Source organism: Triturus cristatus, chromosome 2_2 (genome assembly GCF_964204655.1).
Source record: "Triturus cristatus chromosome 2_2, aTriCri1.1, whole genome shotgun sequence".
NCBI classification, from domain to species: Eukaryota; Metazoa; Chordata; class Amphibia; order Caudata; family Salamandridae; genus Triturus; species Triturus cristatus.
In genome coordinates this window covers 177,660,212-177,686,532 of record NC_140582.1, presented here as the reverse complement: position 1 = coordinate 177,686,532, position 26,321 = coordinate 177,660,212, and the positions used below count along the sequence as shown (strand labels likewise).

Here is a 26,321-nt window from a genome sequence, read left to right as displayed (position 1 = left end):
GAGGAAATAATCAGCACATCATCGGCATATGCAGTCACTTTCAATTGTTGACATACAAGGATCAGAGGTTGAATGACTATTCCTGAGGAGAGACTGTAAATAGGTGTAAATAGGGCTCTATGCATAGGGCAAATAATAATGTCATGTCCCACAGTATATTAAAAAAGAATTTGAGTAGCTCCCAGAGTGGGCAACCCAAGCACATGGGGGCTTATATGTGCCTCAATCAATTTGATGAAATCATCTTCTCTTATACCAACGGCGTGCAGAGTAGCCCACGAGCAACCCCAAACAACACAATCAAACGCCTTCTCTGCATCAAGTAAGATCATGCCAATGTTGGTGTTGGACTTCCTGGCAGCATCAAATGCCACAATTGTTGTGTTAGTATGCCCAGTGGTGTCTCTACCTAGGACAAATCCATGTTGCTGTGAGGACACTAAGACCGGGATTACTGGAGTCAGACGCATAGCCAAGATTTTGGTGAACCATTTTGAATCTGTGTCAATCAACAAGATAGCCTATATGATCCCAGATCCTCAGCCGGTTTATTCTTATTCAGAAAGAAAACAATGTTAGTTGTGCTTCAGGGTTCTTAGATAGCCCCCCCCCCCGTATAAATAAATTGAATGACCGTGCAAAATTCTACCACCATTTGCTCTTTAAATATCTTATAAAATTTAATATGTAGGGAATCCTCACCAGACGCCTTGCCGGTGGGTAGAACTATTAGTGCAAGCTCAATTTCTGCTATAGAGATCTCTGCCTGTAAATCGTCGGCCTGATCCTCACTGAGAAGGGGTAGGTGACACATCGAATGTATTCCGAGCACTCACCCTGATCACATTTTTGTGGCTGGCAATATAGCTCCCTGTAATACCAGGAGAACTGTTCCAAAATAAGTGCGGTAATTATATAGACCTTACCATCTATTCCCCTAATTTCCTGTATTATATATACTCTTTGATCATTTCTCTGTGATTTGATGATCTAGAACTCGACCAAGCCTTTCACCGTATTCATATTGCAACTTTCTGTATTTAACATATCTGGCAGCTACCTGATCCTTCAATCTACGACCGAAACGGGATCCTGTTTCCAATAATTGAAAAAACGCCTCTCGTTCATCAGCCACTCCGTGGGTAATTTTAAGGGCATGTAGTATTTCAAGTTGGTGAGTGACTTGACAAAGAGAATGGGATTCTTCAAAGATGGCTCTATATTGCTTAACCCCTTATTGCAGTGTTATACCCCATACATATGCTATCATTGTGTCCCATATTATTGATGGCGAGGCTGAGCCTTTATTAATAGAATATAATTCCCTGAGTACACCTGAGACATACTTTTTATACTCGCTATTAATTAATAGGTGGCGAGGGAAAGTAAACTTAGAGCTATTAGACTTATCCCAATTCGAATAAAGTAAAGAAGAAAAAAATCTAATTATAATCTGAAACAACCCTTGGACAGAATCTCATTTCTATATTATCCAGCAACAGGCATTTTGTAAAGACCATAGCTTTCCTTGAATAGTGCTGTGCGGAGAGGAATAATACATGTAGCTGGGCTCTGTTGGATACAAAGTCCACCATGCGTCGCAAAGCCCACATAGCTTAATCAGGTCATTGAAAGATGCCTCTTGCCCAAGGCAGTATTGCAAGTGGTAGTGTATCAAGTACGTCTGGGTCATCAATGTTTGGCCCGTACACAACACATAGTACAAACTTAAGCAAGTGTAGTGTCAGTTGTACCAGTACCCACCTCTGCCTGGAGTCATCCTCAGTTTTTAGGACTTAACCTTGACATTTCTTTTAAAAAGCACCACCACCACTCAAATCAATACAGTTTGAGATGTACAGATAACTATATTGTAACCCAGCTTCTTAAGTAGAGACCTATATTTATATGCCAAGTAGATCTCGGTCAATGCCACCAATTGAAGTTTATATTGCCCAATCTCCTCCTGAACCAATTATCGTTTGCTCCGGGCATTAATCCCTGGCACATTACAGCACATACATTGCATTGAATCTTAATCATCTATGCGATATGAGTTACCTGGTTTCCCATACTTTTGACATTCCAGCATGAAGTTCCAGTGAATATAGAGAAACATAAAGTACACCCTGTAAACATACAAATGACTCTGACCTGTTTTACCCCTCCAACCCAACCCTCTAAGTATAAGCATAGTTGCCTGCAAGAGGCCCTCTGCCATATCAATCCTTCCAAACCACCCATCTACCCTCCCAAACCAACTCGCGTATTCTATAGATAAAATCACCCCACATTGAGGCCTTTGGTGAAGAACAGCCCAAGGGAGTTCCCACCTACCTCCACACCGCGTCCTGAACTACCGACCATCTGCCAAATTTATAGTAAGAAAAATACAAATAAAAATTAGACAAAGACCAAGACAAAAAGAGAAGAATGCACAATATTTTGGTAATCAACATTGGCCCTCCTTACCATCCTTCAACCCGCCGCAAGAGTAGAAGAACAAAAAGAAGCCTATCGTTGCATTCATATACTACTTAGCAACAGTATTATTTGCCCTCCTTAGTCGAGCCAGAGCCTGCCTAGCGTCATCCTCAGAGAAACACATCTGAGATCACCCATCCTTAATAGTTTTGAGGCAGGCTGGTTCCTGCAAGAAAACCGGCACCCCTGTGGCCTTTAAAGGGTCAATAAGGTGACGTAACTTTCATTTTTGGTCCATTGTGGATCAACAGAAATCTGACCGTTCAACAATTGACAGGGTGTCAATTAAGATTGGAGATGTTGGTCATGCTGCAAGGAAGATAGCCTGTCTCAGGAGAAAATTTCTAATAAATATCAGTATATGCCGAGGCTGGGCCATGTTAGTGCTAGAGGCATTACGATTGAAGGGAAGACAAAGAGCATGCTGTATTTGTGAGTTCCAGTTATTCAGATCTGGAAAAGCCCTCCTAAATAGTTGTACCATATACTGCTGGGGTCAGAGCCTTCTTTGCCTCTCGGTATCCCAAATATCCTGAGATTATTTCTCCTGTGTCGAAATTCCATATCCACGATTTTGGTTGGGAGAAATTTAGCTGGACCTCGTGATTCCCGATAGCCTTGGATGTTGTCCTCGCCACCTCCTCTGTGTGAGCTACTCCCTCCTGCAAATCTGAAAGCTCTGTTGTGAGGTTAGTGATCTGTCCTGAGACCTTGTTCAGTGATCCTTACATCTGCAGAATGCCTACCCTTGCATGAGTGTAACAGACCTGTACCTCTACCCACTGGGCCTGGAGAGATACCAAGATTGCTCTTAATATTGATTCTTGTATACTCTCCTACAAATGCCCCTTGTGATGATGAGTGTGGGGGAGTGATCTGGCAGGGTACCAGAGTATATGTCTGAGGTAAAACTGGGGTTTGGGGTAGAGCATTTATGCAGAAAGTGCTGAGCGTGTTGTTGGGTACTCTGCTCTACTACCTCTGACCCTAGAAGTGTAGCAGATAAATGAGAGATGAGTGATTTTTACTTCTCTTTTTGAGGTCACCTACGTCCTGAGTGAGCTGCTCTTAGCCACTTGATCACACTCCTTGCTAGAGTGACGTTTTCTTACAGATTTAGACAATTGGTGAGATTCAATCTGGTCAGTGGGTTTCTTCTTGTAGTCTTGGGACGCTCTGGTCTTGGAGTTGCCTGCACCCCAGAATAGGGATAGATTTAGCATGTGAGGCATGGAACGTATTGTTATCAGACTCTACGGCAAGAGCCTCAGGGATCCCAGAAATAGATAAATGATCCTTATCACCAGTTATCTTTAAGTGAACGTCTACATTAGAGTAGCATATTTACATTGCTGCATTACCTTCGGAGACTAGATCATAATCCATCTCTTCATCGGTATCACGGCCTGTATGCCCAATGGTGTCCGTACAACCCCCCGGCTGGCTCTGGACAACTTAAAGCAATACTTACACTTGCCGGCCCTGACACTGGTTACAAAGCCTCTAGGGCATCCTAGTTGAGAGGGAGCTGTATCCAAGGGCATAGCTACTGAGCTCAGCTCCTCATCCCCACCTGGCTATCCTCCTTGTGCTTCCATGCGGGGTTCCCCTCAAGCTCCTGCCCCCCCAGGCCTTAGCGCACTCCTGACAATAACCCTTAGTCAGGTAGAGCTGCAGTCACGAGGCAAAATGTAACCAGCCATAAAGTCTAATGTGGCCGTATATTTGCCGGCCTGCTGAGCTGCAACATCCATGCAGAGAGGCTGAAGCGTCAGCACATGCTAACAAACAGTCCAAGCAGAGAGACGTCATCTGAGAATCCACTGCTCGGCGCTCTGTGTCTGGGACCACGGATCACCGCTCAGATGATGGCGGTAGGCAGGGAGACACGGGATGGAGCGGGACTTCTCGACGGGATCAACCCACCATCTTTCTTTTGCAAGTGTGTATTTTTTAATGCTTACAGCATTTACTTAGCTTTCACTTCCTAAATATTAATGTCAAGTTTTAAATTAATTGTGATGTATATTATTGGCAATATATGTTTGTTAATTTACATTTTTTTAAATCCTTTTAGCAATATGAATGGATGCAAATTTACAATTTTAAGAAACAATATATATATATATATATATTATATATATATATATATATTATCTACTGGCGGTCGCCAGTAGATAGTTATAGTTAGGACCGTGTTTCCATAGGAAATCTCAAAATTCTATTTTGATTAACTTTGGCGCCGGTTGACGAATCCTCGCGAACTTTTCAAAACTAATGGGGCGCTCCGTTCAGCTCCTACCCTGAAAGTCTCGGGGTGATTTGTCAAGCAGGGGCCGAGAAAAAAGGGGGGTCCCAAAACGCGTTTTCCCCATGCATTTTTCCATAGGACCTTTAGACACAGCTACAGCCCAAACGGCTGAACAGAATTACTTGAAATTTGGCAGAGAGGTAGCCATAAGGTCAAGGAAGTGCCTTTTGCAGGTCTGGTGTAAATCTGTTCAGTATTTCCTGAGAAAATAGCTTTTAAAAGCATATCAATATCTATACGCGCGCAGGGTGCCCGCACCGTGCGCGCACCGTGCGAGCACCCTAACGTGCGCGAGCTTAATTCTGATTGGTGTTTACATGTTAGTCAACGTTCGAATCGGTCGAAATCAGGAAGTGTCGGCCGCCATTTTGTTTGTTTTCAGTGCGAGAGTGAAAAAGGAAGGTGGCGAACGTGAAAAGGGGGCAGGGTAGAGAGTTCCTGACCCCCTAGCCTTTGTCAGGGGGTCCCTGAAGGACCCCGAAGGCAGAATTTTTATTTTATTTTTAAATCGCGGGGCTACGCGCACAGTGAAAAACCAAAAAAATATATATATATATATTTTTTTTTTAAATCGCGGGGGTGCGCACACCGTGCGCGCACGGTGAAAAAAAAAAATGTTAATACGTAGTTTATTGTAAAATAAATATATAAAAAAAATAATAAGACATAAATAAATTAGCATTTAAAAAACCGTACAAATTCACTGAAAAAACCATAGGTTTCACACACGTTATAGTTAGGAATTAGCATTTAAAAAACCTTGCAAATTCACTTAAAAAACCATAGGTTTCACACATGTTATAGTTAGGTGGATATTTCACTCGTAAAAAACCAATGAAATTCCCCCGTTATAGTTAGTTCAGATAACTATAACTCACGCGACCGCCACTCTATCACAAGGATGATGTCATCAGTGATGTCATGAGTGATGCCACTGACCATGTCATGAGTGATGTAATATGTGACGTCATGAGCAGTGGATTGCGAGCGCGCAAGTTATAGTTATCTGAACTAACTATAACGGGGGAATTTCATTGGTTTTTTATGAGTGAAATATCCACCTAACTATAACATGTGTGAAACCTATGGTTTTTTAAGTGAATATATATATATATATATATATATATATATATATATATATATATATATATATATATATATATATATGCAACCAGTCCCATCATCGGCAAAACGACAGGCATAGACTCCGTGAGTAATGAAGCAGGAATGGGTTTATTTACAGAAGAACAGCCACGACGCGTTTCGACGGCAAGCCGCCTTTGTCACAACCACATATATATATATATCATGGGAGCTGAAACATCAAGACGACACTGCGAGTAAAATAAAACAGCACTCAACTGGAGGTCCGTGTCCGTTTGGTCTTTGGAGTCGAGGCATTGTATTGTCATCTTCAATCATCTTAACGGTATTTGGATATATATATATGTATATATTTATTTATTATCTACTATTTAGCCCCCGGGTGGGGTGGACCTTGTCCTGGAGGCATGCAGGATTATCTAAAATGAGGGGCGCTCATGAGCCCCCCTTCAAAGGTTCATTTATGTGCCAGGGAACACCATCTCCCCAGGGTTTTTCAATATAATAAAGGGGGCAGCACAGACCTCCCCCTGGGCTCTTTTGACTATCACCTCCCTGGGGCTTTGTTTGCAATTTGGAAGAGGGCCATAAGGACCCCCTCCTGGGACAGGTTTAAGCCCCGAGGGCCACCACCTCACTGAGCTAAATAAAAAACAATGGGAGGACACGCGGACCCCCCGGGCCCCGGGGACCACCACCTCCCCGGGGCTGGCCCATGCTCATGCTCACAGAAGGAGGGGGCCACTCGGCCCATGATGGCACGTGCCAAGCGGGCATGGAAACAGATGAAAAGGTTGCTTGTGCTTGGAGGGAGCTGCCTTTCAGCAGTTCCCTTTCTGCAGCAGCAATGCTGGCTCCTGCAGGAGGCGGGAAATCAGCAGGGACCGCTGGGGCCTTGAGGCTCCTCCCAGTGCCCCAGGGAAAAAGACCAGCAAGGGCAAAATAAAGGTAAGTAACAGACAAAAAGAGACAGAATAAAGGTCAGCAATGAGCAGAAAGAGGAAGAATAAAGGTCATAAGTGAGCAGAAAGAGGCAAAATAAAGGTCAGCAACGAGCAGAAAAAGGCAAAATAGAGATCAGAAACCAGCAGAAATAGGCAAAATAAAGGTCTGCAATGAGCAGAAAGAGGTCAAATAGAGATAAGAAATGAGCAGAAAGGGGCAATATAAAGGTCAGCAATGACACAAAAAGGCAAAGCAACATCAGAAACTAGAAGAAAGAGGCATAATAAAGGTGAGCAATGAGCAGATATTGGAAAAATAAAGGTAAGCAACGAGCAGAAAGTATAAGGTGAGAAACGATTAGAAAGAGGCAGAATAAAGGGCAGCAACAAGCAGAAAGAGGCAAAATAAAGGTCAAAAGTGAGTAGAACAAAGGCAGAAAATTAGCAGAAGAGGGCAAAACAGAGATCACTCACACACTCACACACCCACTCACAGACCCACTCAGATACTCTCACACCAACTCAGACCTACTCAGAAACTCACACACCCACTCATAGACCTACTGAGATACTCATGCGGTGATTCACAGTCACTGTCAAAAGTTATTGGTTACATATAAGAAAAATATATTTTTTTAAATTCACTTAAAAAACAAAGGCTACAGGGTCATTATAGTAAGGGGCACAGCATTTAAAAAGGTAGAAATTCACTGAAAAAAAAGGTTACATGGCTGTTATGGTTAGGAAATAGAATGAAAAAAACTTAGAAATTCACTGAAAAACCAAAGGTTACAGGGATGTTTTAGTTAGGCTCAGATTTCACTCATACAAAACCATCGAAATTCAGCAGTTTCAGTTACCTGAGCTATCACTTACGCCCCGGCAATGCACTGCTTATGTCCTCACATATTACATCACTCATGCCATGGTCAGTGACATCACTGATGACATCACAAATGACATCACTGATCACATCATCAGATGATTATCAAAACATATTACTGTATGCCACATGGAATGTGAATCTAATGTACTTCCATTTTACATTTACGTGTGTTTATGTGTGCACACACATATTAAATGTGCACTCTACAAGCTAAGTTGACATTTTAGGCCTACAATTTCCATGCTGCATAAAATACTGTTACGCATTTTCTCCTAACATGATTTTCTTGCAGGCATTCACATGAATTGTCAGTCTGAAAATAGATATGTTACTGTGCTAGTGATAGGAGAGAGCTAGAGAAGAAGACCTTGATGAAAGAACATGGAGAACCAGAGCGTTAACTGAAAAGTTTACTCAGCATCTTTTGTAACCTGGCCTGGTTGTGCAAGGACAATGTTGCTTTACCATGTTCAGTGTAAGATATTTTACTACTGTTGCAGTCGACAACGTGAGATTGGAAAAAGAGAATGGTACCCCTGATGATGCGTGCAAAGGGGTGTTGTTAATGAGACGTTCTGTTAAATTCTAACGTTGACACCACAGGAGAGCAGATCCCTTCAGACCTCTTCCGAATGCTTTCAGAACCTTTCCAGACCCATTGGATCTTAAGAGGTTTAAACCTTTATGCTTATTCCCTTTGTTTCTTCCTAAATGTGGCTTAGGCTAACACTTACCTCCATGACCCAAGAAGACTCTTGTCCAAGCTTCTGCAGCGCTGACACCTTCCCATACTTCTTTCACTTTCAATACTTCATTTTTCTCACTTCCTGTATGTCCTTAGAGTTTTCTATTTTCTACAGTCCCTTGATTTTGAGACACTTTAGGTTACAGAACTATCTTCTTAGCTTGGATTCTAATTTAGATGATTCTAGATTTACCTATGTATGGACGAGAAAATCTCAGACTTTTCTCTGAGCATCAAATACTATTGTTAATCTTTTGTACAGCTGAGACTGAGCTTGTTGTTAGTTTAATGCTGGTACGCCTAAACTTCTTCAGGAGGTTGGGTTTCCCAGTTGTTATTCTGTATTTTTATAGCATGGTGCTGAGAGTCGTGTACCTTAACTTGATTATTAACTTGTAATAAACCTTCTTACTATAGTTCCTGGTTCCTGGTCCTTATTGTGTGAGACAAATCGGTTACACTGTTAATTAGAAATTTGATTGATGTAATGTTAACTCCCATCTCGTCTCAGTCGGGAAGAAAGGTCCATCATAGAAAGGATAATAGTTCAATCTTATTCATTGTGTCATTTTCACATATCAAACAGCAGTTGCTTTAATCAATTAAACCAACCAATCAGTTCATATGGTCCGTTTATGATTTCATATACATTTTTTGTCTCCTTTCATTTCCATGGAGGGTATCAATAATCACATGAATTCTGACTCATTAAAGATCGAGAAGGTCTCCTTGGTGTCTCCCTGGCAGCACGGTTTTACATCAGATCAGGGAACGGTTGATCATTGTTAGACCTGGCATCATTGGCGTGGGTTTTCCCTACATTTTTACCTTTCCTCCTGTGTTTTTGCTTTGTGTTGGACTTCGTTTTTGCTGGTCTAGATGCTTTGGGCACTTTGCCACTGCTGTTCAGTGGCAAAGTGCAAGTGATCCCTGTAAATTGTGTTTATGGATTGTTGATTCCATGATTGGCATATTTGATTTACTAGTCAGTCCCTAGTACCGTGCACTGTGTGTGCCCAGGACCTGTAAATCAAATGCTGCTAGTGGGCCTGCAGCACTGATTGTTACACCCACATAAGCAGCCTGTAAATGTAACTCCAACCTGCTACTGCAGTGTCTGTGCGCAGTTTGGTACTGCCATGTCGACCTGGCAAGCACACCCACTTGCCAAGCCCTAACCTTCCTTTTTCTTACATGTGAGCAGGAGCGGCTCCTCTACTAGGGCGAAGGAGCATCCCCCACTGCTTTCTCGCAGTGTGAGAAGCAGAAACATAAAATGGTAATAACTCTCAGTTATTACCATTTTATGTTTAGATGTGGGTGGGGGGGCGGGGCTGCTCTGCCAGCAGGGCAGGTGATGAGTGGTGTGCCTACCCACTCCTGAGTGCGTAAAGATGGTTTGGTCACCTGCATGGAGAACATATCCTCCCATAAGACCCCGGCTGTGCAGCGTCCCGATCAATCACAATGCTGTTTGGAGTGTTGTGATTGGCTTAGGGGAGGGAGCCTGGCTAACTGCTTCTGCTTCCTGTTCCTGCCGGAGGCAGGAGAGCAGGAGCTGAGAAGACGCTGGATCCGGACGACAGAAACGTACGTTTAATTGCCCCCCACCCGTGAGCCATGCCGGCCACGACTGCATGTGATTCACCCCTAAGGTAGGACCAAGGTACCAATGTGGGCAGGTTGCAGTGTATGTGAAAGGTAGGACATGCCCTGATGTGTGTGGAATGTCCTGAAAGTGAAATATTGCCAATCTTGTTTTTCACTATTGAAAGGCTATCTGTCCCATAGGATAGAATGGGAATTAATTTATAACATTTATAAAGATAACTTCCCATTGGGACAAGATAGGAAACATAAAGTTTAGTATGCCTGAACTCAGAATAGAAAGATGCAGCTGAGGATGATTTTTACATTCTGTGTTTGAAAATACCACTTTTAGAAAGTAGGTATTTTCTTGCCATCCTGTGTGCCTCTGCTAGGTTTGTGTATTGACTGTCTGGCTTTGGAGAGACAGGGGCTGGGGATGTGCATTCTGTTCAGAGAGACACTTGGGGGGTTGAGGTGTGCCCTGCCTTTCAAGGGTCAGTGAGGGCTGGGCTGAATGGACCTGTGCTGCATTCACAGTAGGGGGAGGAGATTTCTTTCACACCTGAATGGGACTGGTCTGCCTTTGACAATGCTGTCTCCTCCTCCTGCCGGGAAGCTGCCCAGAGAGGACAGGACTGGTTTTGATTGGGCACAGGGCTTCTCTGGAACTAGAGAACACATAGAATTCCTCTATAAAAAGTGGTGACCCAGACCCCAGAACTTTAGAACACTTCTGGACTCAAGAGGAATGTCTGCCAAGGAGAAGAGCTGGGAAAGCTGAAGGAGAAGTACTGCCCCTGTGCTGTGTGCTGTCTGGGGTTGGCCTGCAGTGGCTGTTTCTGCCAAGGAGAGGACTACAAACTTTGCTCTGTGCTTTGTATCCTGCTTAAAGAAGATCTCCAAGGGCTTAAAGTAAAGCTAGCCTCCTGTTCTGAAGTCTCAGGGACACAAAGACTTAATTTCCTCTGTCCTCCTGCATCTGGAACTGCTGTTTCAGCTGCCACAGAGGGAAATTGCAACACTGGTGCCGGCAAGTGAAGCAGTAACCTGCACAGAGGAGCACAACACACTACCCCGAATTGCACCATAGGCCCGATGCCTGCCGACGCTGTGCCACATCGACTCCGAGGCTGTCACCGAGGCTGCTGCCTGCACCGGATCCGAGGACACCGCTCATGACGCTCACGACGCACCATCCCGACTCGCACCGCAGCACCGACTTCACTGACGCTGGCGCTTCATCAATACAGAGCGGATATTCAAAGTGGGTGACTTCCGAATCCATTGTAACCGCACAGTCGTAAGGAACAGCCCCCTCGCACCACCATGACATCACCTCCCTGACAAAAGTAAGGAACCAATGCCTCACCTCACCTGCATTGCATTGTGGAACTGAGGCCTCACCTCCCCTGTGGTCATAAGGAACTGTCACCACCTGGCGCCAGCGAAGCATCATGTCCATGGCGAACATACCGTCTTTGTTTTCATCGTTTACCAAGGTACTGTTCTGTGGGACTCCGTGCCAAGCACCTCGCAGTCGGCAGCGTACTTTGGGATTTTCATCTGTAACGATGTCCTAATAGCTGCACGTGGAGGCATTTGTTGCTACAAGTATTATTTGCATGGATAACCTGTTTTTGAGGATATCTTGATAACTGTATTGTGGTTTTTGTCATTTTGGTCTTGTTTGGTTTAGATAAAGATTACTTATTTTTTTAAATTGGTGTGGTATCCATTTGTAGTGTGTTCACTGTATTACTGTATGTGTGCACAAATGCTTTATACACTGCCTCTGAGAGAAGCCTGTCTGCTTGTGAAAAGCTACCAAGAGCGTAAGCAGGGGTTATTTTAGAAGTGTATCCCCCTTACCCTGACTAGGAAGAAGGTTCTCTACTTGGACAAGGTGTAAACCACTGCCAACTAAAGACCCCCTTTTCTAAAAATCATATAAGAATGGTGATTGAGCTGTTTAATACTGTGGAAGCAACTAAGACAAAAATGAGTCTAGCCTATTGGATACCAAGAAGGCATTTGATCGATCTTGTGGGACTTCTAATGGGAGGTTCTTGAGGAATACGGGTTTGGCCATGGCTTTATTAAATCAACTAAAACACTCTATCGGGCCATCCGCGCAAATTTACAAATTATGGGGATGGAATCAGAAAATATGTTCACTGTTGTTATTCCCCCTGTATATTGATCCATATATAGCCCTTTTGGAGAAAAACTCATGGGTCAGGTGGAATATAAAGTGTGGACTTAAGCAGATGATGTGCCAGTGGTTACTGTAGATCCCTCAGAGGCTCTAATGGAGAATAAGAAGCAAAGAAATTCAGGGAATTTTCTAGGTATAAACTTAATGAGGGGAAGACACAGGTGGTCTGTACTAAGGATACTGGATTCAAGGACCCTCAAGGGGTTAAGGAGGCAACATATTTAGGGGTCACATTTTGGCAGACTTGGGCCACCTAGCTGATCTGAATCTAACTTCTCTGAAATGCAATATAGAACAGGAGCTTAGGAGAATCAACAATCAGCACCTCCCACTGGGAGGCTTTTTTGGGAAGTTCAAGAAGCTGAGAAGAGCCTCCAAATACATGATACTCCTGAAAAACCATGGAGTATGGGCCGTTCCAAATCGTATACTTTATTATTGGTCCTGCATGCTTCAACACATGGGGATTTTGATTATGGGTCGAATGTATGGCTTAAGCTAAGCTAATACTGGGGATCGAGATCAAGGGATTAATGTTGAAAAACACTGAACCAAGCTATTATAAAAATATGAAGTTTAAGATTCTAGAAGGGGCATTTAGGGCATGGAGGCAAATTAAGAAGAGTGTAGGTATTAATAGGTACAATCATTATACACCCATTTCGGGCCCACCAGCCTTTCCTTTTATATTCCATGACACAACTAGTAGAAGCTGAGGTCGGATTGGTATTACTGTGTTGGGTTATTTTTATGAGGAAGAGCAGCTACTTTCGCTTGGGGAGCTTCAGGAAAAATATGGGTTAACTAAAGCACACTTTTTAAAATGTTTACAGGTTCGGGATCCTATTAATAAAATGCCCAGGAACCAATTCTCAGTTAACCGCATTTCTGGTATAGAAGTTATTCGCAAGTGGGCTAGGATTGGGGATATTTACAACTTATTGGTACAAAATATGCTGGATGATTTGGAAGCCCAAATCGACAAGTGGGAATCTAAACTTGGGGTAGAAGGTCTACTACTCTAGAAATCAATTGATTTTGGCAGTAAAATATTGCTGACATTGGGGTTAAAAAAACATAATTTCAGGACTATCTTCGACCTCTATTATAATCCTGCTAAATTACATGGATGGAGTGGGGGACTCAACAACTTCTGCCATTGTTTTGGGGGAGGACAGGCTGAATGTGTACACATGTTTTTTAAAGCATGGCATTAGACCCCCTTTTAGGGAGATCAGCCTTTTTATTAGCATCAGTTTCAAATAGCTCCTCTGATGGCGTTACTAGGGGTGATTGCGATCACAGCAGGCACTGGGCTGGCAAAGAAAGAATCTTACATGGTATTTATTGCTATGGCAGTTGCGCGGATGCGCATTGTTTCAAGCTAGCTAAACCCAGAGCCTCAAACTTTTGTGGAGTGGTGGTCTAGATTCTTGGCAATACATAATATGGAAATCAACTTGCATGAGTGCAACGGGTGGAAAAGCGCAGAGGTTGGGGACCTGGATATTACTTCCCATCACAAAGTGGATGGAGAGTGTGATCTAGAGCCGGTCAGACTGGAGACATGGTCAGCTGGTGAGACCTTGGGTAAAACCCCTTTGACAGCGACTTGTCTGTCATATATTACCCCCTTTTATCTGTGGCTCTCCTCTCTTTTCCACAGTTTTAAAATCTTGATTCTGATTGGTTGATTGAAAGGGGCGACTTCAATAATCCTACATGGCTTTAGAATACATTATGTCGGCCTCTCCCCTGATACCTATTGATGCTCTTTAGCGGTTTCTGCAACCCTGAGGTCTTTGGAGTGTTCAGGCTGCTATGTCAGATTATATGTAGCATGAATATGGTTGTCATCAGTTATACACTGACACTTTTATAATGCTGTTTTTGTACCATTCGAGTACTGTATGCCACATATTGTATGAAAGGTCTTTTAGGGTAATTTAAGTGACTGCACTGTACGCACTTTATGCTATATGTATGAATTTAGCATTCTACCTGATGTCTGCTGCCTCGTGATGTACTGTAACTTTGCTCCTTCTTTTTAAAATGCAAAATAAAATTAAAACAAAATTAATAGCGTGTCTCAATTGATGTTTACTTCCACTTTACACTTTTTTCGATTCATATGCTTGTTCTCTTGATTTATTTCATTGTATTCCCCGTTCATTCTCCTTACGCCAAATGATTCCTCTCAACTTGCTCCTCTACGGGCTTGCATATTAATTGGATGCTGGTGTGAATTGTTTTAATGTATTTCATTTTATTCCATGCGATTCCTCAATGTGCCACGTGGAACAAACTATTCTCAGTGTATACTTGCCCCCCTAATGGGCTTGTTCATTTAGGTTGCAGTTCATGGTTTGCTAATTTATTATTTATTCTCCTTTGGTATTCTCCTTTAACTCTGCGAGTTCTTATGATTTATTTCATTTAATTACATGCACATTTTCCCTGAGTCATATGGTTCCCACTGTTCTCAATTTGCCAATCCTCCTCAGTGGCCTTGTTTATTTTTTAGATCCTGGTGTGCATTCTTTATTGTGTTTCATGCGCATTTTCTTGTGCTGCGTGATTCCAGCAGTTCTCAGTTTATTCTTGCCCCCAGTGGGCTTGGTATTTGGGTTGCACTTCATGATTTGCTGATTTGTAATTCAAATTTCAGTTTCAATTTCTATGTGAAAATAGGTATATTACATGCACAGGATGAAATTGTCAGTAGGCATGGGATTTAAAATGTTGGAAAGTTAAACATGTGTAAATTGTGTACAGTAGTATGACCACACAAAGCAGAATTTAAAGCTGAAACGTCTGATCAACAACCGGTGTTTGCTGTTAGTTCTAGGCAACTCTCATTCCCAATATATGAGTAAAGAAGAAGTTTGACTACTACTGTCAGAAGTACTGGGTTGTTTAACAGTGCTGTGATACATGATGCTCCTGCTTTGTATGGCCAGCAATTAGTATCAGAGACTACAATAGATCGAAGGTGTTTAGGCAACTGGTAGACCTGTTCCCCTGAAGAATGTCTGACTGCGATTTAGATGCATATGCTTTCCTATACTCTTGTCTATTTGACCCAATTAAGGGTAGACAAGCATATGGTAGAGATTCTTTTTTGGGGGATTCTTTCATCCTGAAGAAAGCCAGTGACCCAAGCGGCCTTTCAATTTCGACTGAAAATGCTGATGCATGGATACAGGGGTAATTAAAATGCTGCAGCATATTTGATCTTTTTTATCTTGTCAAAAGCACCCTGAATATAAAAATATACTTTGGGATGTCTCTTTATACAATTGTAACTGCTATATCCCTGAATGTCCGAGCCCATCGTGTAATTTCCGAGTGGAAGAGACAGTAAGATAAGATAATGTCCAAATAATGAGGAATGCCACAGTATATGGGTAAGGGTTCTGTTATGTAAGAAAAGGAATTACTTGAATTTGTAATAAAATAGTCTTGGAGCATAGTTGTTGTGGATTCCTTCTGTCTCGGGGTACTTGCGTATAGAAGTACGTGTCTCCTTTAGGTTGGCCTGGCTCTCAACTCTTAGTATCTATGCCACAAAAATGTCAAGGTGAAAAAGAGTGTCCACTGGTCCTATCTTCACGGCCTTCTTGCATTGTCGAATCCACCTGTAGTTTAATCTTCCTTCCTCAGTCACTCAATCATTCACCCATCTGGCGACATCCTTCTCATTGTTATAATTCCCAGTTACAACAGTCCGTGCCTTCATCCTCTTGGCAGCAAATACAGACACCTGTCTTGATATCTCATTGTAGGCTCATCAATTTCATCTGCTGAATCAACTGGATAAGCCGCGACCAATGAAAAACACAGCCAACAATCAATCAATTAATCAGGTGTCTTGTAAAGTGTGACTACTCACCCATAAGGGTCTCAAGGCGCTAGGTGGGGGGGGGGCCTGCTGGTCCGTCGAAGGCACTGTGGTTAATTTGAAGAGCCAGGTCTGGAGGTCCGTACTGAATTGAGGCAGAGACGCAGGGTGTTCCAGTTCTTTGCTGTTAGGTAGAAGAAGGATCTTCCTCCAGCTGTGGTTTGCAGATATGTAGGATGGTAGCCAGGGCCAGTTGGGCAGAACAGAGGATGCTGGTGGGTGCATGGAATGTGAGGAGGTGGTTGAGATACCCAGGTTCCCACATTGTGTAAGACTTTGTAGGCTTTTGTGAGGAGCTTGAAGGTGATTCGTTTGTTGATTGGGAGCCAGTTGCGGTCTCTCAGGTGACTGGTGATGTGGTTGCGGTAGAGGTGTTGAGGATGAGTTTAGCAGAGGCGTTCTGAATGTACTGTAGTTTCTTGAGGAGTTTCTGGTTGATGAGGGTGTAGAGTGCATTGCTGTAGTCAATTTTGCTGCTGATGAGTTCATGGGTGATAGTCTTTCTAAACTCAGTGGGGATATACTTTAAGATCTTTCGAGGCAGACAAACAACAATAAGGATCTAAATACAGTCTGCCACGGATAAAGACAGAATTTTTATTATACCCAATATATTTAAATTCCACATGGATCAGAATTTATTGAATGAGATACATTGCACCTTTGATAAGTGTTAGAAATGTGGGTCTCTAGTTGGCAATGGTTTGCACCTTTGTTCAAGTAGGGACCCTTTTTCGTTGTCAAGGTAAAGGGGATACACTTCTAAAATAACCACTGCTCACCCCCTTGGTAGCTTGGCACAAGCAGGCAGGCTTATCTCAGAGGCACTGTGTAAAGCATTTGTGAATGCATACAGTAACCTAGTGAAAACACTACAAATGGACACCACACCACTTTAGAAAAATAAGTAAATCTTTATCTAAAACAAACAAGACCAAAAACGACCAAAAGAATCCGACATACAATATTGTAAAAATAGTAACTTTGCAAGATAACCTTTAAATTGCAGAAATAGCTGAAGAACACAGTTCCTTCTAGTCGGTAGCTCCGTCCGGGGCTTCTGCGATGCTGAAAACGACATTTCTCTTTGTTTCCAACATGATGCTTGCAAATATGGAAGCAGTGCAGGGTGCCGTGCCCTCACTATGTTGTGCAGGCAGCGGCTCAGTGATGATCGTCCACACGGGGTTGGTGAGGTCAAGGCTTACGGTGCAGGGTGAGGCGGTGCTCGATGCAGTGCTGGCAGGGTGCGGTGCAGGCGATGGAGACGGTCAATGTTCCGGTCGAGCTATGATGGTGGCTGTGACATCCAGGCAGGGTGAAGTGAGGCGGCGCAGAATGCGGTGCCCACAGGATGCAGAGCGAGCAACTGCTCTGTGGCGATCGTCAAGATGGCATCGGTGAGACCACGGACAAAGTGCAAAGTGCGGTGATGCCTTCAGCGGGGCCTTCAGAACACACAATCCTGCGACGGACTCGGTGACAGAGTCAATTGCCCTTTTCTTCTGCAGCGACTGAAACCAGTGGTTCCAGAAATGGTGCGCAGAAGGATGGTGAGGTCTTTGCTGTTCCTGAGACCTCTTTAACAGGGGCAAGCTGCACTTCAAAGCCCTTGGAGATACTTTCTCAAGCAGGATAGATACACAGTTCCTCTCCTTGGCAGAAACAGCTACTGCAGGCCAACCCCAGACAGCACAAAGCAAAGGGGCAGTACTCCTCCTCCAGTTTCTTCCAGCTCTTCCCCATGGCAGAGGTTCCTCTTGAAGTCCAAAAGTGATCTAAAGTTCAGGGGTCTGGGCCCCATTTTTTATAGTACCAAATCCTTTGTTCTCTGGAGGCAGAGAGTGTCTGTGCTCAGCCAAAACCGGGTCTGTCCTCTCTGGTGTATCTGCCTGGCAGGAGGTGGGGACAGCATTGTCCAAGGCAGACCAGGCCCATTCAGGTGTGAAAGAAATCTCCTCCCCCTACTCTAAATGCAGCCCAGGTCTATTCAGCCCAGCCCTGACTCACCCTGGAAAGGCAGGACACGGCTCATCCCCCCAAGTGTCTGTCTGAACAGAATGCACATCCTCAGTCCCTTCCACTCCAAAACCAGACAGTCAATACATAAACCTAGCAGAGGCACACAGGATGACTAGGCAAGAAAATACCTACTTTCTAAAAGTGGTATTTTCAAACACACAATATAAAAATAATCTTTAGTAAAAGATGTATTTCTACATTCGGAGTTCAGGCATACTAAACTCCATTTTCCTATCTTGTTCCCATGGGCAGTTATACTTATAAGATGTTATAAGTTAACTCCCCTTTCTATCCTATTGTACAAATAGCCTTGCAAGAGTGAAGAACAACATTTGCAGTATTTCACTATCAGGAAATGACTCACATGTAAGAAAAGGGAAGGTTAGGGCCTGGCAAGTGGGTACACTTGCCAAGTCGACATGGCAGTACTGGACTGCACACAGACACTGCAGTGGTAGCTCTGAGCTACCTTTGAAAGGCTGCTTGTGTGGGTGACACAATCAGTGATACAAGCCCAGTAGCAGCATTTGGTTTACAGGCCCTGGGCACACACAGTGCACCGTACTAGGGACTTAATAGTAAACCAAATATGCCAATCATGGAATCACCAATACATAACAACAATTTACAGAGAGAGCACTTGCACTTTGGCATTGAGCAGCAGTGGCAGAATGCTCAAAGCATCTAGAACAGCAAAACCAAGCCCAACACACAGCAGAAACACAGGAGGCAAAGGCAGAAATACAGGGGGAACCCACGCCAATGATGTTGGTCTAACAATTAGCACTTATGATTACTTCCCATATGATTACTGCCAACAAAATGTGACACACAGCACCAAAATCTGCATGCCCCTTTATTTACCAAGTTCTTTTTTTCCTCTGGTAAATTTCAGCAGTTTTTACGTGTCAAATTGGTTGAAAAAGAAAGTCTCAGTCTAGAACAACAGTGTTTCAGATCTCTGTCCTAAATTAGCTAACCTTCACATAAAGTGTTACCACAGAGACATGAAAATAACAAAGACATTCTCTCTTAAATCGCGAGTGAGACCTCAAACGAATCAAAGCAAATATATTAAACCTTGAAATAAGCTTCTGACGAAAATGTCTGCAAGCATTATATCGGCAAAACCCTGGAACATTTTGACGATCTTCTAATTGCAATTATAAAAATGTATTGTACGGATTAATAAAACCATTACAATTTACAAAATCACACATTTAAAATATTAGCTGTTGATGGTGCTAACCTTATAGAAATAAAAGGCCTTTTTTAATCACAGAATCATCATTCTCCTTTCCGGTTAAAAGTAACTAGAGCAATGGTCCACTATAGAGATAATTAAAATATGTAAATCGCATTACCGCAGTGAATCCTTCCGAGCACAATCTTTAAATCAATGTTAATTAACAGATAGTTCTAATATATCAAATGTACCTAGTATACACTTAACAACATAGATAGACTGCCTCTACACCTGTCTCTACTCTATATTCTACAACTAGAGGCTTAGCGTTGTCATTTACCACCTGGCTTTTCGCAAAACAACCTTAAATAGGCGTGAAATTGTTTCTCTATTTTATCCACAGGGCACACATAAGCCATTTTTCAGTATTAAAATTTCTCCAAGAGCCATCTAATCCTTCCATTGGTAATTACAATTGTTCATATTTTACATTTGGTTTTAGGTTATTGATTAATTAACAATGGGCTGTGCTGTGCCACCATTTAGTATCTGTATATAAATTCTGCTGTTCTAACGTTTAGTAGTCTAGATGAAAGGAATTAATTGACTTAGAATTACTGACTATTCCAATACATTTCTTATAAAATGAATCCCATCATCGGAGAGAAAATTCTAGAAGCATAAGGAAGATTTCATACCTATCATCATACTGGGTACCATAAATGAGCAGGCATTGCCAGCCTCCTCCTGTTTTTCTCCTGAAAAAAGAGTTTTGAGATTAAGTGGCATCTGCCATTAGCAGGCCTCCTCCATTGTAGCCATGCCTCGCTTTGGGGCAGGGCACAGACGAGCAAAAATATGCTCAGTAAGAGCTATTTATGAGGTGGTGCTGAATGGATTCCTCTCTTGCCCACAACAAATGAACCAGTGGTTGTGTCGGTCGGCTGACCTCTTCCAAAAGCAGTCTCCCTCTTTGTATTCCTCCATGTAATGGCGACCCCTTTACACTGTCTGTTGGGAGTGTTGTTACTGATCTAATGTGGTCCTATGCATGACCCTCGAGCAGGATAGATAGTGTCTAACAGTGGTGCATATGCAATGCTGCCTGTGATCTGTGATTGCTTATGTGCATGATTTCTCTTTGGTCACTTGGTCTTTGCGGTGCCGGCTTACTCTTGAGAAGGACCTGTGGCTCCTCTAAACAAGACCTTGCCTCTTGCTCCCTTCTGATGGGATGAAAAATATGGATTTTCCACTGCCTGACAAACATGGCATTTGACTGGCACCGTGCTTTGAAAGATTGCAGTCTAGTCTGCATATTGGCAGGTAGCAAAGAGAAAGCTTGGGTGACCCTGGGATTGATGGTCGCCAAGAGGAATGTTGCACAGAAATGGGGGGTGCCCCCAACTCCAACACTATGAGAGTGGGAAGGTGACATGGACTGGTGCATGTATTGAGAAAAAACAGTATATGTATCACGAGGCTGCCCTAGAAAATAAATGCAAATATGGGGGAAATGGAATGCATAAAGGGGTAACATATATGAACCACCTATGCTGTCGGCACACCTGTCCCTGGGAGAATCAACACCCTGAAACGCTAATGTTCACTGTATGTACAATGTATGTGATGATGTAGAACTGTATATAGTGTGTATGCCCGTCTATCATGACATTTGAATTGTATTGCTTGCACTTTGTGATGTTTTCATGGTTAATAGGAAAAGAAACTTCAAAAACAATAATCTGCATATTGCCTTTTCATCAGCATAGCTGAGGTGTGATTCGATGTGAGTGGAGTATCCTGACTACATTAACAATCCCTGGTTTATGGATCAACTCTACCCTTTGGTGAATATGGTAAAGACGCTGCCTGTTTCTGTTCCTGTTGATTCTCTGATGAGGAGTCAGGTGAGATAAACATCAATGGTGGAGAAAACCATCCTCAGGGATCTTAGAATTTTAATAGCTTTTTAGGGTTGTGGAGGAGGAAGCTTCGTCTGGAAGGGGGGGAACTGCAGTTTGATCTCCTTTCTGATGTCATTGTGGTACCTTTTCCATTTGGCTACCCACCCATGTGTTAGCACAAGCAGAATCTGCTCTTTAGAGACTGCAGTAGGGTAATGTCCCAGGAATTTGCTGTTTTCTATGAGATCTTTGAGTTTACCAAGTATTTGGGGATGAACTAAATGAAATGATGCAACAGCTATTAAAGGGGTGTTAACCTTCTTACTTGGAAAAACAACATGGTCCTTCTGCTGCCAACACATCCTTTTGTCGCCCTCCAGCAGACCTCTCCCACCCCCTCTTCACAGATAGAGGAAGGAGATTGTGATGAAGTCCTCCTCCAAGAGGTTCTTCTGGGAGACAACAGTCCTGTTTACACCATTCTTTTCCAAAAGTGGGCAATTGGAGGCCACATTCATCCCTTTGCCACAGGTTGGATGGCACACACAGCTAATGCCTGAATGCTCTGAGGGGTCATCAAGGACTATAGGCTCAGGTTTGCAGCAATACCCCAGGTATTCCCAGACTTTCCTCGTTGTCATATGAAATGGGAGCATCTGTCTCTGGCCATTCAGGACCAGGTGTTCATATGTGATGTACTCCCAGTTCCCTTGCAAGAAGGTAGGTCAGGATTCTACACCATCATCTTTCTAATTCCTAATGTGCAGTAGGCTTCCATGTTGTACTCTACCTAAAGCCGGTCAATTACTGGGTTCAGGCCATCCTCCTCAAGATGCAGACATTGCCGTGCATCACTGCCCTGTTGTCACTGGGGCTCTTTATGGTGGCCTTCAACATCATAGACTCTTACCTTCACACCCCCTTAGTGGCAATGCAGCAATGAATACTCCACTTCTGTGTCCAGGAGGTGCATAACCTGTTTAAGTTGCTGCCCTAACGCTCTCATCTTCCTCGTGTATTTTCTCAAAGGTGGTGGTTTTGGTTAAGCCCTCCTTCACTTGCAATTTGGAGCCCTGTCCTCGCAACCTGATAATTAGCTGTGTTGGTTGGATGCTTCTTTGTCGGCCAGCGACCATCAGCTGCATCTTGTGCCCCAGAATTGAGTAACCAGGTGCAAATGCTTTTATCTGGAGGGCTACTTTGGGTTATATTTTTGACTGTGGTACAGAGGTCCATGGTGGAGGATGATCTGATGGGAGATGTTGCTGTCAGGCATTGTAAGGATCCAGGTTTTAGGCCATCAAGCACTGTTGCAGTCTTACAATGTGGTGACAATCGCCTACATCTTCTAGGAGCTGAGATAAAATCCCAAACCCAGTATAGAAAAAGCTGTAATGTGCTATTACATAATCATGAGTCTGTGAACAATGTCAATTAATCAATCAGAGAATTTTGAAGCACGCTCCTTTCCTGTGAGGGTCTTAAATGGACTGGGGGGGAGCAGCTCTGGTCAGTCCAAGAGCCAGGTCTTGAGGGTCTTCCTGAAGATGTGCAGGGTGGAGGCGCGTCTGAGATTGATCGGGAGCTTGTTCCAGTTCATAGCTGCAATGTAGGAGAAGGTTCTTCCACCTGTTCTTGCTCTGCGGATGCACGGGGGTTCAGTGAGGGCAAGGTCGGTGGTGCGGAGGTTTCTCTTGTGTATGTGAAAGGAGATTCTATCGTTAAGATATTAGGGTCCTGGATTTGGAAAACATGGCAGCCGGCTAGCGGCGGGTCACGAGTGCGCCGGAGGCGTGTAGTGTGTAAATCAGAGTAGAATGTAGTGATGGAGAGAGACAAGCGGAGAAATTGTTTGCGGAAGAAAAATGGGAAAATAGAGCGAGCCAAGAATTGTTTAAACAAACAAATTCACCTTTAAAACGGAGCAGTACAATGCAGCGGCAGGGAGTCCTGAAGCCGCTCTCGGAGATCCGAAGCTGGAAGGGGGTGTGGTAGCAGAGCGGCCGTGGGGTAGAGCGGCACTGGAGCTACGTCGAGAGCGCCGAGCGGCAGCTAGGTTACCATTCAGAGGAAATGGATGAGGGAGTGAACACGGAGCGGGTAGGGTGAGTGAGGTTTTGGACAAGAAGCTGTCAGGACCCTGGAAGACCAGTGGGGGTTTGGAAGTAACGGGGAAGTCTCCTTGGTCTGTTTTTCTATTGGAAAGGGCAGGGAAAAGACCCACAGTGGAGGGGGAATAAAGGGAGAAAAGGCTGGAAAACAAACCGCTAGTGTTTCCAAAAGTACTAGGGGAAGACCCAGTGGGAGTTCAAGATATACACTTAGGAACGAGGTGAGAGAGGGAGTAGGGGGAGCAGTGAAATGCTCTGAATTTTGGGACTCTCCATCTACAGGTGAAAAAACACGAGGGCTAAAAAAAAAGGTGTTAAAAGTGAAGAGTGGTTTGCCCAATAAAGATTATGTAGGGCATAACAAGTTGGCAAAAGGGGTGCCTGCGGGGGGAAGGTGAAGGTAACCCCCTCTCTTAAAACATATTTTAAGGTGGTACCAAAAACTCTAATATTAAGGGATAGTGTTGCAACAGGGGAAGTAGAGCCCCAAAGGAGGACCCAAGGGGAGAGTGTGCCAGCTGGAGGAGTGGTAAATTTGGTGGATTGGTCAGCACATCTAAGTCCTAATCCCTTTCAAGTATTATCTGCGGACATGGTGTTGGGTCTGATGGCTGAATCCCAGCCTACACCAAGCGTAGTTCCACGGGAGCGAAGAGACAAGTCCCAAAACTTCCAGAAAATAGAACCTGGAGGAATATCGAATGCCTTACTCACAGGTTACTGTTCGCTAAAAGTTGGTGACCACCACTCTTCCCCATAGGTAGACACAGGAAATGTTGGTGTGTGAAAACAGGATACTCAAAAGCTGAAATATAATACAGACAGGTATAACCACAATATGCAGCTGACTAAAGATACAAACAGATTAATGCATCTCAAATACTCTGTTGTCAGTCCACTTACCAAAAGGGATGATTCCAGACCGCCTTGAACATTCAACTGGTAGCGGCAAAACGTCAGATTGTCTGACAAAGGACTGGGTACATATGCTTCAGAGGTTTTATAAAAAAGGGACTCTTACAGGGACATGGGATTAGAAGCCCCTTCTACTCACACACACCATTCAATCTGGGACTACGGAGGAAGGTTGTAGTCAAAGGGAAAGGGACAATAATCCTAATTAAAACCATAAGCACAAGTTGCAGATTGGTTCAGAAACTGAGGGAGAAGGGATCTGCCACAAATACGCCTAAGGGCTGAGGTCTACTGGAAAGCTAGGAAATAATTTGCTAGCAACGTGCTGTCCGGCTCACAGGGAAAGAAGCGAGTGGAGCAGTCACGTTCCCAAGAGCGAGCAAAGAGAGGCCGGTGACAGAACGAACAGCGCAGCGTGCTGGCCGGCTCTAAATTGCTTAAGAGCGGAGCAGCCACGCATCTCGTTAGAATGGTGCAAGTGTCAAGTAAAGGACCCAACAATACAGCATGCTGGCTGGCTTGAAGGAGAGAGAGCGGAGCAGACACACTTGCGAATTGGGGTTGAAAAGTAATAGGAATGCGAGGAGAATAATATGTATAGCGTGCTGGCCGGCTCTAGTGGGAACACGAGCAGAGCAGACGCGCATATACACTCTAAGGATACTGGGACTCACGAGTAAGTAGAGCGGCGGGCTGCCGTGCCTTCAATGTGCAGGACAGCTGTAGTCCTAATTGGCAATTCGAAAGGTACTGGATACGGAGGTTGGCGAACTACACCCCGCGGGGAACAGGAACAATACGGAAACCAAAGGGAGTGTGGTCACATGACAGGATCAGTAAGCCAAGCAACGGCTTACGAGTGTAGCATCCTTTTACATGGTTTAGGGGCCGTCTATAATTTACTGGAATCAGTGGATTGACAGAGATTCGAATCTGCATTAATTTTATGCTTGAGTTTGGATCCGTCCTACACTACAGAATGCCTGAACCCTAACACATGGGGGAGGTTGGAGTAACCACGTAGGAGATACCTGTAGATAAGCAGGAGATACCTGTAGATAAGCAAGAGAACCAAGTGAATAATGGAGGGGTAGTAGATCAATAGGAGGGAGAAAATTCTTCGAATACAGAGCAGAGGCAGACTGAGCCACAAGCTGAGGTACAGACAGACATAAGGGTGAATATGGAGAATGAGACCCCCCTCTATAGGTCAGCTGCTTATGGCCCTTACCACTTTGACTCGAGAAATGCGAAATAAGTTTGAGATATCGGAGTTAAATCAGAAGGATATACGATCCGCCTGTGAAGTAGTTGAGAAAAGATTGATGAATTGAATGGGAGAACACTTGCTCTGGAGGCAGAGGTTAGAGATCTTAGAGATGAAGTACAGGAGAATAGGAAAGAGATTGAGGGGTTAAGGGCTAGAGAGAGAGAGCAAGAAGAAAGGGTGGAAAAATTAGAGAACTATCAAAGGAGAAATAACTTGAAAATCTTAAAACTCCCTGAGGGTAAAGAGGGAGGAGATATTAAAGGATTTGTGATTCACCTATTAAAAAATGAGCTTCAGCTGGATGAGACCGAGAAGGAAATAGCCAGGGATATTCAGAGGATACATAGAGACACATTTAGGATAAATATGAATTGAACCAAACCCAAGAGAATTTTAATGAACTTCTTCACCTATGCCCTGAAAGAAAAATTCTTGGCCAAGGCTCTGAAGAAAAATGTTTTTGAGATAGATGGCGTGAAAGTGGAAGTAAGGTCTGACCTGTCAGTGGCAACATCGAACAGACAATGGAAATTAGGCAAGAGAATAGAGTCGCTAAGGAACTTAGGTGCATCGGTTCAATTAAAGTTCCTAGCCCTTCTTACAGTCATGTTGAATAACAAGATGCACTCTTTTCGTTTTGTGGAGTAAGTGGATACATTTATAGAGCAGGTAGAGGCAGGAAAGGTGCATGCAAATGAACAGTTGGGCGCACAGGATGTATAGATCTTTT

At 43.6% G+C, this 26,321-nt stretch overlaps 1 protein-coding gene across 1 annotated transcript in view; it reads right to left on the bottom strand.

Moving 5' to 3' along the window:
* Positions 1-26,321, bottom strand: part of LOC146861993 (melanopsin-like) — a 1,224,863-nt gene that overhangs the window by 564,497 nt on the left and 634,045 nt on the right. The gene's annotated exons all lie outside the window — the stretch shown is intronic.